The sequence below is a fragment of the Odocoileus virginianus genome, chromosome 13 (assembly GCF_023699985.2).
Source record: "Odocoileus virginianus isolate 20LAN1187 ecotype Illinois chromosome 13, Ovbor_1.2, whole genome shotgun sequence".
Lineage (NCBI taxonomy): Eukaryota > Metazoa > Chordata > Mammalia > Artiodactyla > Cervidae > Odocoileus > Odocoileus virginianus.
In genome coordinates, this window is record NC_069686.1 from 51,785,899 (window position 1) to 51,799,969 (window position 14,071).

At 36.6% G+C, this 14,071-nt stretch overlaps 1 protein-coding gene across 3 annotated transcripts in view; it reads left to right on the top strand.

Moving 5' to 3' along the window:
* The window catches only part of ZRANB3 (zinc finger RANBP2-type containing 3), a 273,757-nt gene that overhangs the window by 28,271 nt on the left and 231,415 nt on the right, over window positions 1–14,071 (top strand). The gene's annotated exons all lie outside the window — the stretch shown is intronic.

The following is a 14,071-nucleotide window of genomic DNA, read 5'->3' on the forward strand; positions in this document are numbered from 1 at the left end:
TATCCTGGTTGGTATTATACATTTTTAATGTGGAATTTGTGTCATGTTGATTCTGGGAAATTTTCAGTATTCAAATATTGATTCTCACCCATTCTCTTCAGTATCTACTTCTGCTACTCCAGTTATACTTGACCTTTTCTCTTTATCCTATGCTTTCATTAGTGTCTCATTATCTGTGTTACATTATGGTTGTTTTTAAAAATCTCTCATATATATGATTGAACTGTTCTAATCTATTTACTCACATACTCAGTTTTTAAAGAACTTTTTAAATGATGAATAAAGTATATGGAAAACGTGCAGATCATAAACATACAACTTGAAGATAGTAGTTCACCAAAATCACAAAGTAGAACATTACCCACATCCCAGAAACCTTCCTTTTGCCCTATCCCAATCCCTGTTGACTCCGTTCTTTCCAAATGTAATCACCATCCTGACTTATTATGCCACACATTACTTTTAAATGTTCAAATCTATTATTATAATCACCCAATGGACATAAGTTTGGGTAAACCCCAGGAGTTGGCTATGGACAGGGAGGCCTGGAATGCTGCAGTCAGTGGGGTTGCAAAGAGTTGGACACGACTGAACAACTGAACTGAACTGGACTGAAGCATCCATTTGTACTCTTTTGTATCTGACTTTTCTTATTCACCATCACTGCAGGATCCTTCAGTATTGTTGCACGTAGTTGTAATTGGTTCATTCCCATTGCTATATAAAATTCCATTGGGTAAATATACCATAATTTATTTATTCATTGTACTGTTGATGAGCACTTGGGTTGTTTCTAGTTTGAGGCCTTTAAAGATAACAGTGCTGTGAACATTCTTAGACTATTCTTTTGGTAAAAATATATACACATTTTTTTTTGTGCATATATCAAGAAGAGGAATCATTGGGTTATAAATATGTGTATATTCCACTAAGTAGATGCCACCTGTGTTAATCTGTCAGTACTATCAAAATGAAGTATTGACTGGGGGGTGGGGGATGGTTAAACAACTGAAACTTACTGTTTTCACAGTTCTTGAGTCTAGAATTCCAAAATCAAGATGTTGGCAGAGTTGATTGCTTCTCAGAACTGTGAGAGGAGGATCTGTTCCAGGCCTCTCTTCTTGGCTTTTTGTTGGTTATCTTCTTCCAATGTCTTTTCACATCATCTTCCTTCTATTTGTGTCAAAAATTTCTCATCTTATAAAGTCATCAGTCATAATTGGATTCAGGCCCACCTTAATGACCGGATTACATAGGCAGTGACTCTGATTCCAAATCAGGTCACATTTTGAGGGACTGGGTGCTAAGATGTCAACATATGAATTTTGGGGATACAGTTTAACCCGTAACTTGGCCATACATTTTTCAGCGTGGTTTTACTGATTTATAGTTGTGTCCCCAGTGTGTAAGAGTTCCATTTGTACCACCAATGCCTCGTTTTGCTTATCTGTAATTTCATTTTAGGTGTTCTTGTAGGAAAATAGTATACCCACTGAATTTTCATGTACATTTTTCTGATGGTAAACGAAGCTTGACAGCTCTTCATGTGCTCATTAGCCGTTCGGACATCCTCTTCTGTTAAGTGCTTGTTTGTGTCTTATCCATTTTTCTGCTGGGTTATCTGCCTGCCTTTTTCTTACCATTTTGTAGAGACTTACCAGATTTATATTCTGGATAAGTCTTTTGTCAGGTATCTGGGTTGCAAATGATTTTTCTCTGGCTATGGCTTGCCTTTACTCTCTCTTAATGATGCCTTGATAAGCAGACATTCTCAAATTTAACTTCTTGTTAAATATTCTTTACTGGTATTGTATTTTATGACTGACACAATTTTGTTGACTACAAGGTTGTGAAGTTACTTTCCTGTGTTTTCGTCTTAAAACTTCTTTGTCTTATGTTTTTACATTTAGAATGACAGTCTACTTGGTTTTTTGCTGGTTTGTTTGGCTGCTTGACTTGCAGGAGCTTAGCTCCTGGACCAGGGATTGAAGCCAGGCCTTTGGCAATGAAAGCTCAGAGTCCCAATCACTGGACTGCTAGGGAATTCCCTGCAGTCTACTTGGAATTGATTTTTATATATGGTGTAAGGTAGTGGCCCCAACTTTGTTTGGCACCAGGGACCACTGTCATGGAGGACAGTTTTTCCATAAAACGTGGCGGTAGTGGGAGGGAGTGGTTTTGGGATGGTTCAAGAGCCCTGCATTTGTTGTGCACTTTATTTCTATTATTATTACATCAACTCCACATCAGATCATATAGGCATTAAATCCCAGAGGTTGGGGACCTTGGGTGTAAGGTAGAGGTGATGGTGGATTAATAGGTTATTTATTTAATTTTCATGTATAAACATAAAATTGCACCATCATAATTTATTAAAAAGACCAGCTTTCCCACACTGCACTAGAGTGTCACGTTTGATATAAATCAAGTAGTTCTATGTGTCTCTCTATTATAAGTGCTGTTGAATAGAACTTTCTGCCATGTTGGAAATGTTAGTATATGTACTGTTCAATTTAATAGCTGGCTGCTGAGATGTTGAAATGTGGCAAGTGCTCAAAAGGACTGAATTTTTTATTTTAACTAATTTTAATTTATTTAAATAGCTACATATGTTTAGTGGCTACCATATGGGACTGTGTAGGTGTAGATTCTTTTTTTCTGTTTGAACGATTGCCAATCTTCATGACAGTACCATACTTCTTAATTACTATAACTTTATAATAGATATTTTAGTATAAGTTTTTCAACCCTATTCTTTTTTCAAAATTGCTTTTTCTATTGTTGACTCTCTGCATTGCCCTTAAATTCTACAACTCATTATTCAGTTTTCACAAAAAAGTTGCTAGGATTGTGAATAGGATTGTTTTGCATATACAGGTCAGTTTGGGGAGAATTGATATCTTTACAATAGGGAGTATTTTAATCCATGAATGTGAATTATTCTTCCATTTCTTTGGTTGTTCTACTTTTACTTTCACCTCAATTATTATATCATCTGGCCCTTATTTAATTTCTGTTTCAATAAAGTATTTTGAGTTCTTTTGTTTGTTGTTGTATTATTGTTTTTTGGCTACACCATGCACGGCTTCTGGGATTTTAGTTTCCACATGAGGGTTCAAACTTCATGACAGTGAGAGCAGGGAGTCCTAACCACTGGGCTGTCAGGGAATTCCCTTGATAAAATTTTATAGTTTTCAGTATATCATTTTTCACATATAATTAAATTTATTCCTAGGTATTTAATATTTTTGGCGCTGCTATAAATTATCTTTTCCCCCAGGTGTTTAATATTTTTGGTGCTGTTATAAGTTGTCTTTCTCTTCCCCTTGCTGTTTTTGTTTTTTCTTTACTCAGCTCTCCAAAATTTGATTATGATGTGCCTAAGTGTGGTTTTCTTTGCATTTATGCTTCTTAATCTGTGGACCGATGTCATTCATTAGCTCTGCATAATTCTCAGTTGTTATCTCTTCAGCTACTATTTTTGCTCCTTCTTAATATTCCTTGAAAGTGAAAAGTGAAATTGAAGTCACTCAGTTGTGTCTGACTCTTTGTGACCCCATGGACTGTAGCCTACCAGGGTCCTCTGTCCATGGGATCTTCCAGGCAGGAATACCGGAGTGGGTTGCCATTTCCTTCTCCATGCCACCAGTTATATCCATTGGACCTTTTCTCAGTGTCTCACATAGCTCTTATTGCATTTTTTGTATTTTCTTTCTTTAAATTTCTCTGCTTCAGTTGGATATTTTTGTTTAGCCATAGTTTTGTTAACTTTTGTTATGTTTCACTGTTAAGTTAATCTATTGCTTTCTCTTAAGAAAGAGACATCACTCAAAGTATTGGCAACCAAAACCCATGCAGTATGTCTAAAACAAGGAAACTGAATTTATTACTTGCTTGGGCTACAGTCCATGGGGTTGCAAAGAGTCGGACACGACTAAGCGATTTAACTTACTTACTTAAGCAAGGAAGACTTAGACTTCTTAGACTTCTTGTGCTTCTTAGACTGGCTTTCTAAACAAAGCGGAAAGTTGGTATTGTGTCTGGTTTGGGGAAGTCTGTAGACTTTTAAAAAGCAGGATTATTTCAGAACTTGCTGAATTTCAGAGTGTAGTTTATAGAGATTAGCTGACTAATGTCAAAGAACAGTCAGTCCTTTCCAGTCTTGAAATTGAAGAATAGGAGCATTTTGTTTTCTGTTCCTAATGTCAGATAGTATATCCAGTTTCTGTCTGCCTGGTATGTTGTTGGTATCCCTTTTCTTGTCATGTTTTAATTCCATCTCTTATTTCTGAAAATGCCTAGAACGGACTTACATTATCTGAAGTCCTTTGAAGGCTCATCTTCCCTTTCATTGTTGTTGTTTGTGATAGCTTATTTCTCAACTTTATTTGCTAATTGAAAAAAAATTGAAAAAAAATTTTTTTAATAATCAGGTAATATTAATTTCTGGAAATTTTAAGAAACCTAAATAGTGGGTAAATTCTTTTAGGGAGAATTGACAAAATTAACTGTTTGGTTTAGTGTTTTCCAGGTTACATGGGCAGTATCTGATTCATTTTTAGGTAGGCTGATGATTATAAGTTTTGATCGTTGATTTTCTCCCCATGCCAAGCCTTACATCTCCTTAATGGCTTTAAGATTATTTAGATATAGTTAAATTTAATAAAATGCACAGGTTTTAACTATACAGTTCAGTGGATTCTGTTGTATGTATACCTCTGTGTTTTCAGACATGTCAGTCAGCATATAAAATAATTCCATTTGCCTGAATAGGCTGCTTTTTAGTCAACACCTTCCCCTGAGTTAGATAACCAGATATCTGACTGCTGTCACCAGAATGTACTTTTTTATTGTTACTTGATGCTCTCTTATTTTTTTTAACTTTTTATTGTGAAGTAATTTTAACTTACAGAAAAGTTATTATGAAAAGTATAGAAATAACTTTCATATACCTTTTACCTAGTTTAATTATAAACATTTTCCACTTAAGTTTTACTTTTTTAGTTCTCTCTCCTTTTCCCTCTCTCTCTCTACATACATGGGTTTATTTTTTTTTCTGAATCAGTTGAGAGTAGGTTACATATATCATGATCCTTTAACCTGGAATATTTCAGTGTAGTGTATATTTTTTAAGAGCACAGATATTCTCTAACATAGCCACAGTACATTTATCAAATTCAGGAAATTTAACTTCTGTATAATTCTTTAATCTACATGGGGAAGTATGCATGCATGCGTGCATGCATAGTCATTCAGTTGTGTCTGACTCTTTGTAACCCTTTGGACTGTAGCCCTCCAGGCTCCTCTGTCCATTGGATTTTTCAGGCAAGAATACTGGAATGAGTTACCATGCCCTCCTGCAGGGGATCTTCCTGACCCAGTGATTGAACCTGCATTTCCTGTGTCCACTGCATTGCAGGCAGATTCTTTACCTGCTAAACCATTTGGGGAAGCCCTTAATCTACACATCAGTTGTCACTGGTACTAGTAATATCCTTATAGCATTTTTTTCTTTTAGCACAAGATCCAGTCCCAGATCAATTTTTGCATTTAATGATGTCTCTTTCCTTTAATGTAGGACATTTCCACAGCCTTTCATGACACTAGTGTTTTGTTTTGTTTTTTTTTAAGAATATGCGTGCTAAGTCGCTTGAGTCGTGTCCGACTCTGTGTGACTGTGTGGACTGTGGCCTGCCAGGCTCCTATGTCCATGGGAGTCTCCAGGCAAGAATACTGGAGTGGGTTGCCATCCCCTCCTCCAGGGGATCTTCCTGACCCAGGGATCAAACCGGCGTCTGTTACATCTCCTGCATTGACAGGCGAATTCTTTATCACTAGTGCTACCTGGGAAGCCCCTTTTAAGAATAGAGGGCTTTTTATTTTATAGAATGTCGCAATTTCTTTTAATGTTTTCTCATGACAGGATTTAGATGAGTCCTTTTTGGATTAGTATGTGAGATCAAGGTCCTGTCCTTGTCAGGATATTGCTTTGTAGACACACTGTATCTGTCAACCCCTCACTGGTAGTATTAATTTTCATTGCTGGTTGAAGTGTTGTAGTTTCTCTATATATAGTTATTATTTTCCCCTCTCTCATTTGTTGCCTATTTAGCAAACAGCTAACAAGAAATGTTAAGACATACAAATATATTTCTCCTTATTCATTTTTTCCTCTTGGATTTAGCATCCATAGATAGTTATTGCTCAAAATAATTTTTGCTATGTGGTTGTTAAAATGTTGATTTATCGACTGGCATTCAGCACTAAGGAAGAGCCCTCCCTCTGCCCAACAATTTCTTTCTCTCTGTCTCTGCTCTATTCATCCCTCCTCAAAATGGGACCATGGAATACTATATACATTGAATGGGTTCTAATCCCTTTCGGTACCATAGCTTACATTTCTGTCTTTTGGAACTTGTTTTGAGTGGAATACAGTTTATGTGTATCTGACTTCTCTTGTTCAACATGTTTTTGAGATTCATGTACATTCTTTTGATCTGTGAGTTTTAGGTATTTATTAACTTAATGATGGACATTTGTGTTGGTTCTAATTTAGGATTCTTATAATAAAGATGGTATTAACATTCCTACAAGTCCTTTTTTGGACATGCTTTCAATTCTCTTGCTTGGTTTTAGGGTAGGTGTCTGTTTAACTTTGTAAGAAAACTGCCGAACTGCCCAACTTTTTTCCCAACCCATCAGCAATATATGAGAGTTCTCTATGCTTGAAGTCTTTGCTAACATTTGATGTTGTCAGCTTATATCATTTTAGCTACTCACAATTAATAGATCTTCAAGAAGAAGCTTATTGTATTTTAATTTGTGTCTTCCTAATGGCTAATAAGGGACAACAGAGGATGAGATGGTTGGATGGCATCACCAACTCAATGGACATGAGTTTGAGTAAACGCTGGGAGTTGGTGATGGACAGGGAGGCCTGGCGTGCTGCGATTCATGGGGTCAGAAAGAGTCGGACACGACTGAGCGACTGAACTGAACTGAACTGAATGGCTAATGATGTTGATGTCTTTCCCTGTGCTTATTTGCTGTCTGTCTCTCTATATGAGATAGATATATCTTATACTAATGCTTTACCTGTGTTTTCTTTTTATCACTGATTTGAAGGAGCTCTTTTCATATTCTGAATAAATGACCTTTGTCACATGTGAGTTATGAATATTTTCACCTCATCTGTATCTTGCCTTTTATTTTGCTTTTTGGCTGTGCCGCACAGCATGTGGAGGCTTAGTTCCCCAACCAGGAATCAAAGCCATGCCCCCTGCAGTGGAAGCGTGGAGTCTTAACCACTGGACCTCCAGAGAAGTCCTCTACCCATGCCTTTTAATTTTGTTCATGATATCCCTTGATAAATAGAAATTTTTAATTTTAATAAAATCCAATTTATCTAGTTCTTATACTGTAGTGGTTTTTTAAAATTCATTTTTATTGGAATATAATTGATTTACAGTGTTGTGTTTCTGCTGTAGTGCAAAGTGATTCAGGTGTGTGTGTGTATGTGTGTGTGTGTGTGTGTGTGTGTGTGTGTGTGTATGTATGTATTAGTTGCTTGGTTGTGTCTGACTCTTTGCAACCTCATGGATTGTAGCCCATCAGGTTCCTCTGTCCGTGGAATTTTTCAGGCAAGATGACTTGAGTGGGGAGCCATTCCCTTCTCTAGGGGTTCACAACCCATGGATCAAACCCAGTTTCCTTCATTGCAGGCAGATTCTTTACCATCTGAGCCTCCATAGGAGACCATCTCTGTGGGGTAAGAAAAGACTTAACTGCTGATAGCATAAAAAGCACTACGATAAATCTACCTGCAGCACAGGGCACTCTGTTCAGTACACTGTAATGCCCTATGTGGGAAAAGAGTCTAAAAAGAGTGGATATATATATTACATATTAAAAAATAGAGTTCCCTGTGCTATACAATAGGTTTATTGTAGTGCTTTTTATGTTGTCAGCAATAAGTCTTCTTACCCCAAGATCATAGATATGGCTTCCTGTGTTTTGTATTGAAAGCTTTATAGTTTTAACTTTTGTGTTTTGATATATTTTTCACCTCAAATTAATTTTTTTATATGGGGTGAGATGAGAGTTCTAGATTCAGAATTCTTTCACTCTGATATCCGGTTATTCAGCACCATTTGTAGAAAAGTCTCTATATATTCTTTTCCATAAATTACCTTTGTGCCCTTATGGCAAAGCAGTTGACCAAACATGTATAAATCTACTTCCCATTAGTTTCCTTTTGCTTCTAACTCTCTTTCTATTGTCACCCCTTTCCCATTTTCACTTATGTTGTAGCTTTCTTAGGCTCACGTTTTGTTTAGGATCCTCACTTCCACTGTTCACCTTGTATGTATCTGTTGCTCTGCTTGACTGTTAAGTCTTCAGGTTCCCTGTTGGTGGTGTCTGCAGGCTCCTTCAATGTGGCCTATAGCCTTATCACTAACTTGTTACTCTGGGTTTGACTTTCTCTCTTGTTTCTGGTCATTGTAAAGTTTTTTTACTTTTCTTCAGGCCAGCTCTACATTTTATAATAAAATATAGTATTTTATCTAATTATTATAGTTCAGTTCAGTCGCTCAGTCATGTCCAACTCTTTGCCACCCCATGGACTGCAGTACTCCAGGCTTCCCTGTCCATCACCAACTTCCAGAGCTTGCTCAAACTCATGTCCATTGAGTTGGTGATGTCATCCAATCATCTCCTCTGTCGTCTGCTTCTCCTCCTGCCTTCAATCTTTTCCAGCATCAGGGTCTTTTCCAATGAGTCGACTCTTCGCATGAGGTGGCCAAAGTATTGGAGTTTCAGCTTCAGCATCAGTCCTTCAAATGAATATTCAGGACTGATTTCCTTTAGGATGGACGATCTCCTTGCAGTCCAAGGGACTCTCAAGAGTGTTCTCCAACACCACAATTCAAAAGCATCAATTCTTCTGTGCTCAGCTTTCTTTATAGTCCAACTCTCACATCCATACATGACTACTGGAAAAACCATAGCTTTGACTAGATGGGCCTTTGTTGACAAAGTAATGTCTCTGCTTTTTAATATGCTGTCTAGGTTGGTTATGACTTTTCTTCCAAGGAACAAGTGTCTTTTAATTTCATGGCTGCAGTCACCATCTGCAGTGATTTTGGAGCCCCCCAAAATAGTCTCACTGTTTTCATTGTTTCCCCATGTATCTTCCATGAAGTGATGGGACTGGATGCCATGATTTTAGTTTTCTGAATGTTGAGTTTTTTGGTTTTTTTTTTTGAATGTTGAGTTTTAAGCCAGGTTTTTCACTTGCCTCTTTGACATTCATCAAGAGGCTCTTTAGTTCTTCACTTTCTCCTGTAAGGGTGGTGTCATCTGCATATCTGAGATTTTTGATATTTCTCCCTGCAATCTTGATTCCAGCTTGTGCTTCTTCCAGCCCTGCATTTCTCATGATGTACTCTGCATTACTATTTTTAGGTGTTTGAAAAGGAAAGGGGTTTTAGAATATCTAAACCACCATAGTACTGGGAGCATAAATCTTAATCTTACTGTTAAATCTTCATTTGGGATTATACTCTTTATCATTATAAAATACCTGTATTATCAAATTAGTTAATTCTTTCATTTTATACTCTAAATTTAATCCTGTGTAATATCCCAACAACTATTTCTTTAATTTTAATTAAAAATTTTTTAAAAACTTTATTTTATTGAAGTATAGTTCATTTACAATGTTGTATTAATTTCTGCTCTGTGTGTGTTAATGTGCTAAGTCACTGTAGTCATGTCCAACTCTTTGCAACCCCATGGATTATAACTGGCCAGGCTCCTCTGTCTATGGAATTCTCTAGGCAAGAATACTGGAGTGAGTTACCATTCCCTTCTCCAGGGGATCTTCCCAACCCAGGGATGACACCCGTGTCTCTTGTGTCTCCTGCATTGCAGGCAGATTCCTTACCTCTGAGCCACCACAGAAGCTCTATTTCTTTCGGACCACACTTTTTTTTTTCTTAGCATACTTTTAACTATCTCTGTTTTCACCGTTTTTTGAGGCACTTCTTTAGATGTATTTTTAAGTCTTAGATTTCACTTTGTGAATCAGTTGTCTTTTCTCTTAAGAATTATTAAGCTCACTTTCATTCATTGACTTTAGAGCTATGTTTGGTCTTAATTCTATCATCATAGTATTTGTTATCATTTCTGTTCCTAAAAATATGTTACTATACAATCTTTGTGTGAGCCAGTAAACATGTGATTAACATTTTCTTCCTGTTTAGAATGAGTTTTTAGTAATTCAAAAGGTGTAGAGTTTGAATTCACTGGTAATATTTATAACTATAGTTTATATTACTTGGATCTCTATTTTATTAGCCAACATTTTCTAATTCCCAGTGTAGTGATAGTTGGTGTAGTTCATTTTTCTCCCTTTCTATCTTCTTTTTCAGCATATCATGGTAATTGGTTATTTTTCTTGATGTCACCTTTGTATTTTTAAAAATACTTATAATTTATCCCTACTATATACTTAGATTATTTTCTTTTCCAATTTTAAATGAGGTTTGCCTTTTTCCTCTCTTACCTCTTGATAGATATGTAATTTCTGTGTTATTGTTGTCTATAGCTATTACTTTTTTTCTATATGCAGATTATTAAAATACTAAGTAATTTCATTACTTCCCTTCAGTCCATTTTGTTTCTGTATAGTATTCTTTGGTTGAAGTTAGCTTTTTAAAAATTTTTAGAAGAGCTAATGGGAAACCAGTTTCCTAGGTTCTTACATTTTAAAAATGTCTTTACACAGAGTTTATCCTAAATGACAAATTGTCTGGGTAAGAAATTCCCCAGTCTCACTTTCTTTTCTGGCTGATGTTTTAGGCTGTTCACTGTTTGCTGTAGAGGTTCTGAGGGCTGCCTGGGTTTTTTTCCTCCTTAGAGATGATTGATATTTTCTGGTCTCACTGCCCTTTTGGCAGTCTAGTACTGCCAGAAGTACTGGAATTCTAGTACTGGAATATGCCTTAGTGCTGATGCGTCCATGTCTCTTTCCTGGATGTGCTATATTATTTTAATCTCTAGTTTACATTTTTCTTTCATTTCTGGAAAATTTACCTGAATTATATGGAGAACAGTTTTTCAGTTCTTTCATTTTTTTAAAATTCTTTTAAACCACCAGGTATGCTTGTGTTTGTTGATTCATCTTGGCTTATCATCTCTATCATTTGTATTTTCTGTCATTTTCTTTCATAATTTATTTTTTTCTCTAAAAACCTTTTTGGTCTGTTCATTCCCTTTGAAAATTTTCTTTCAATCATGTCCTGTGTGTACTTTTTTTTTTAGCAGTGCCTGTTTTTTCTTCTGCTTCCATTTGGTCTTCATTTCAGTGGTGTTTATTTTTCTTTTACTTCTCTAACCTGTCAATTCATCTTTAATTTCTTTTTTCTTTTTGCTGTAGCTTCATCAGGTTTCTGTATCTCTGCTTTATTTGTCTTGTGTTATAGAGGTAATTAAAATTTAAATTTATAGCTAACTGTTTAACTATGATTTTCATCTGCTTCATGGGTGGCTTTTTTCTTGTGTGTTTTTTCTTTTGATATCTATTTTTCTTTCCTTCTTTATATTTATAACATTGATTTAAAAAAATAATAATTATTCATCATTCAATGAGGAAAATTTTTCCTAACCCTACCATTTGCAAAAGATCACCTCAGAGAGGCTTAATGTTGTAAACTAACACCATTCTCTTTATGACAGTATTTGTTCAAAAAAATTATTTTATTTTTATTAAAGTATGGTTGATTTACAATATTGTGTTTTAGGTGCACAGCATAATGATCTAGTGTATTCGCAGATTGTGTTCCATTATAAGTTATTACAAGATAATCAGTATAATTCTGTGTGCTATATAGTATATCTTTGTTGCTTAGCTCATTAATATATAGTAGTTTTTATCTATTAATCTCATCCCCCTAATTTGTCCCTTTCGACCTGTCTCTCTCCCCTTTGGTCACTATAGATTTGTTTTCCACACATTGATGTTTATGAGTCCATTTTGTATATACTGTACATTCATTTGGTTTTTTTTTTTTACATTTAAGTAGTAATATATAGCATTTGCCTTTCTCTTTTTGGCTTATTTCAGTGAGCATAATATTCTCTAGGTCCATCCACAATGCTGCAAATGGTAGTATTTCATCCTGCTCAATGGCTGACTAATACTCTGTTGTATGAGAGTATGTGTGTGTGTGTGTGTGTGTGTGTGTGTGTGTGTGTGTGTAATGTATCACATCTTCTGTTTTTTTATTTTCTGGCTGCCCTGGGACTTTGTTGCTGCATGTGGACTTCCTCTAGTTGCAGCAAGCACGTGGGGGCTACTCTTTAGTTACGGCGCACAGGCATCTCATTGCAGTGGCTTCTCTTGCTGTGGCGCACAGGCTCTAGAGTGCAGGCTTCAGTAGTTGTCACAGCTGGGCTCAGTAGTTGTGGCATACAGGCTTAGGGGCTTCACGGCATGTGGGATTGTCCCACAAGGGTTCAGGTCCATGTCCCCTGCACTGACAGGTGGATTTTTAACCACTGGACCAACAGGGAAGTTCCATGCATCATATTTTCTTAATCCAGTTGTCTATTGATGGGCACTTGAGTTGCTTCTGTGTCTTTGGCTATTGTAAATATTGCTGCTATGATCATTGGGGTACATGTATCTTTTCTGTGGAATTTATGGATCATTTGGTAGTTCTATATTAGTTTTTTTTAAGGCACCTCCATACTGTTTTCCATAGTGACATGGTTACATTCCCACCAACAGTATACGAGGCTTCCCTTTTCTCCATATTCCTCTCCACTTTTTTCTTGTAAACTTTTTTATTGTTAATATTTATTAATTTATTTGACTGTGCTGAGTCTTAGTGGCGGCAGACAGGATCTTCCATCTTCTTTGTGATATGTGGGATCCTCAGCTGCAGCCTGCGAGATTGAGTTCCCTGACCAGAGATCAAACCCGGGACTGCTGCATTGGAGTTTGGAGTCTTAGCTGCTCGACCACTGAGAAGTCCCCAATTTGTAGACTTTTTGATGATAGTCGTCAAAAAGTGTGTGTGAGGTGTGAGGTGAAGACCTCATTGTGGTTTTGATCTCTGTTTCTCTAAGGATTACTGGTGCTGAACATCTTTTCATGGGCATGTAAACCATTTGCATATCTTCTTTGGAAAGATGTCTGTTCAAATTTTCTGCGAATTTTTTGTTTGGATTGTTTGGTTTTTTGATATTGAGTTGTATGAGCTGTTTGTATGTTTTGGATATTAACCCTTTGTCATATGTGCATCATTTGCAATTATTTTATCCCGTTTCATAGGTTGTCTTTTCGTTTCGTCAGTGGTTTCCTTTGCCGTGCAGAAGCTTTTAAATTTAATTAGGTCCTCTTTGCTTTTTTTTGCTTTTATTTATTTTGCCTTAGAGGACTGGTCCAAGAAACTATTTCTACGATTTATGTCAAAGACTGGTTTGCCTGTTTTCTCTTCTAGGAGTTTTATGGTTTCATGTTTATGACATTACTTTTATATGTAACTTATTTCTTTTGGTTGTATTACCCAAGCAGAAGAAATCCACATAACAGGGAAACTAATGATGCAGAGATTCTCAGTCTTCTCCTAGCTTCTCTCTACTTCTCCCATTTGGGGTTTCATCATTGAGCCTCGCCACACCTGCTTCTCCTTCCAGCTAGACTGGACCCAGGGATATTCTGGCTGCCAGTCTGTCTAGCCTGTTGTGTTGATTTAAAGAAGGGATTCTTGACCTGGTAATGCAAGTGTTCTCCTTACCTTAGAAATTCATCCTACTGTTTTGTTCCCTGAGATGTGAAGACAGAATTTTTTTTCTAGATATACTCCTTTAGATCTTTTTGGGTACTGGTGCTAAAGAACCCACCTGCCAATACAGGAGACGTAAGAGACAGGGGTTCGATCCCTGGGTCAGGAAGATCCCTTGGAGGAGGAAATGGTAACCCACTCCAGTATTCTTGCCTGGGAAAAACCATGAACAGAGGAGCCTGGAAGGCTACAGTCCTTGGGGTTGCAAAGAACCAGAC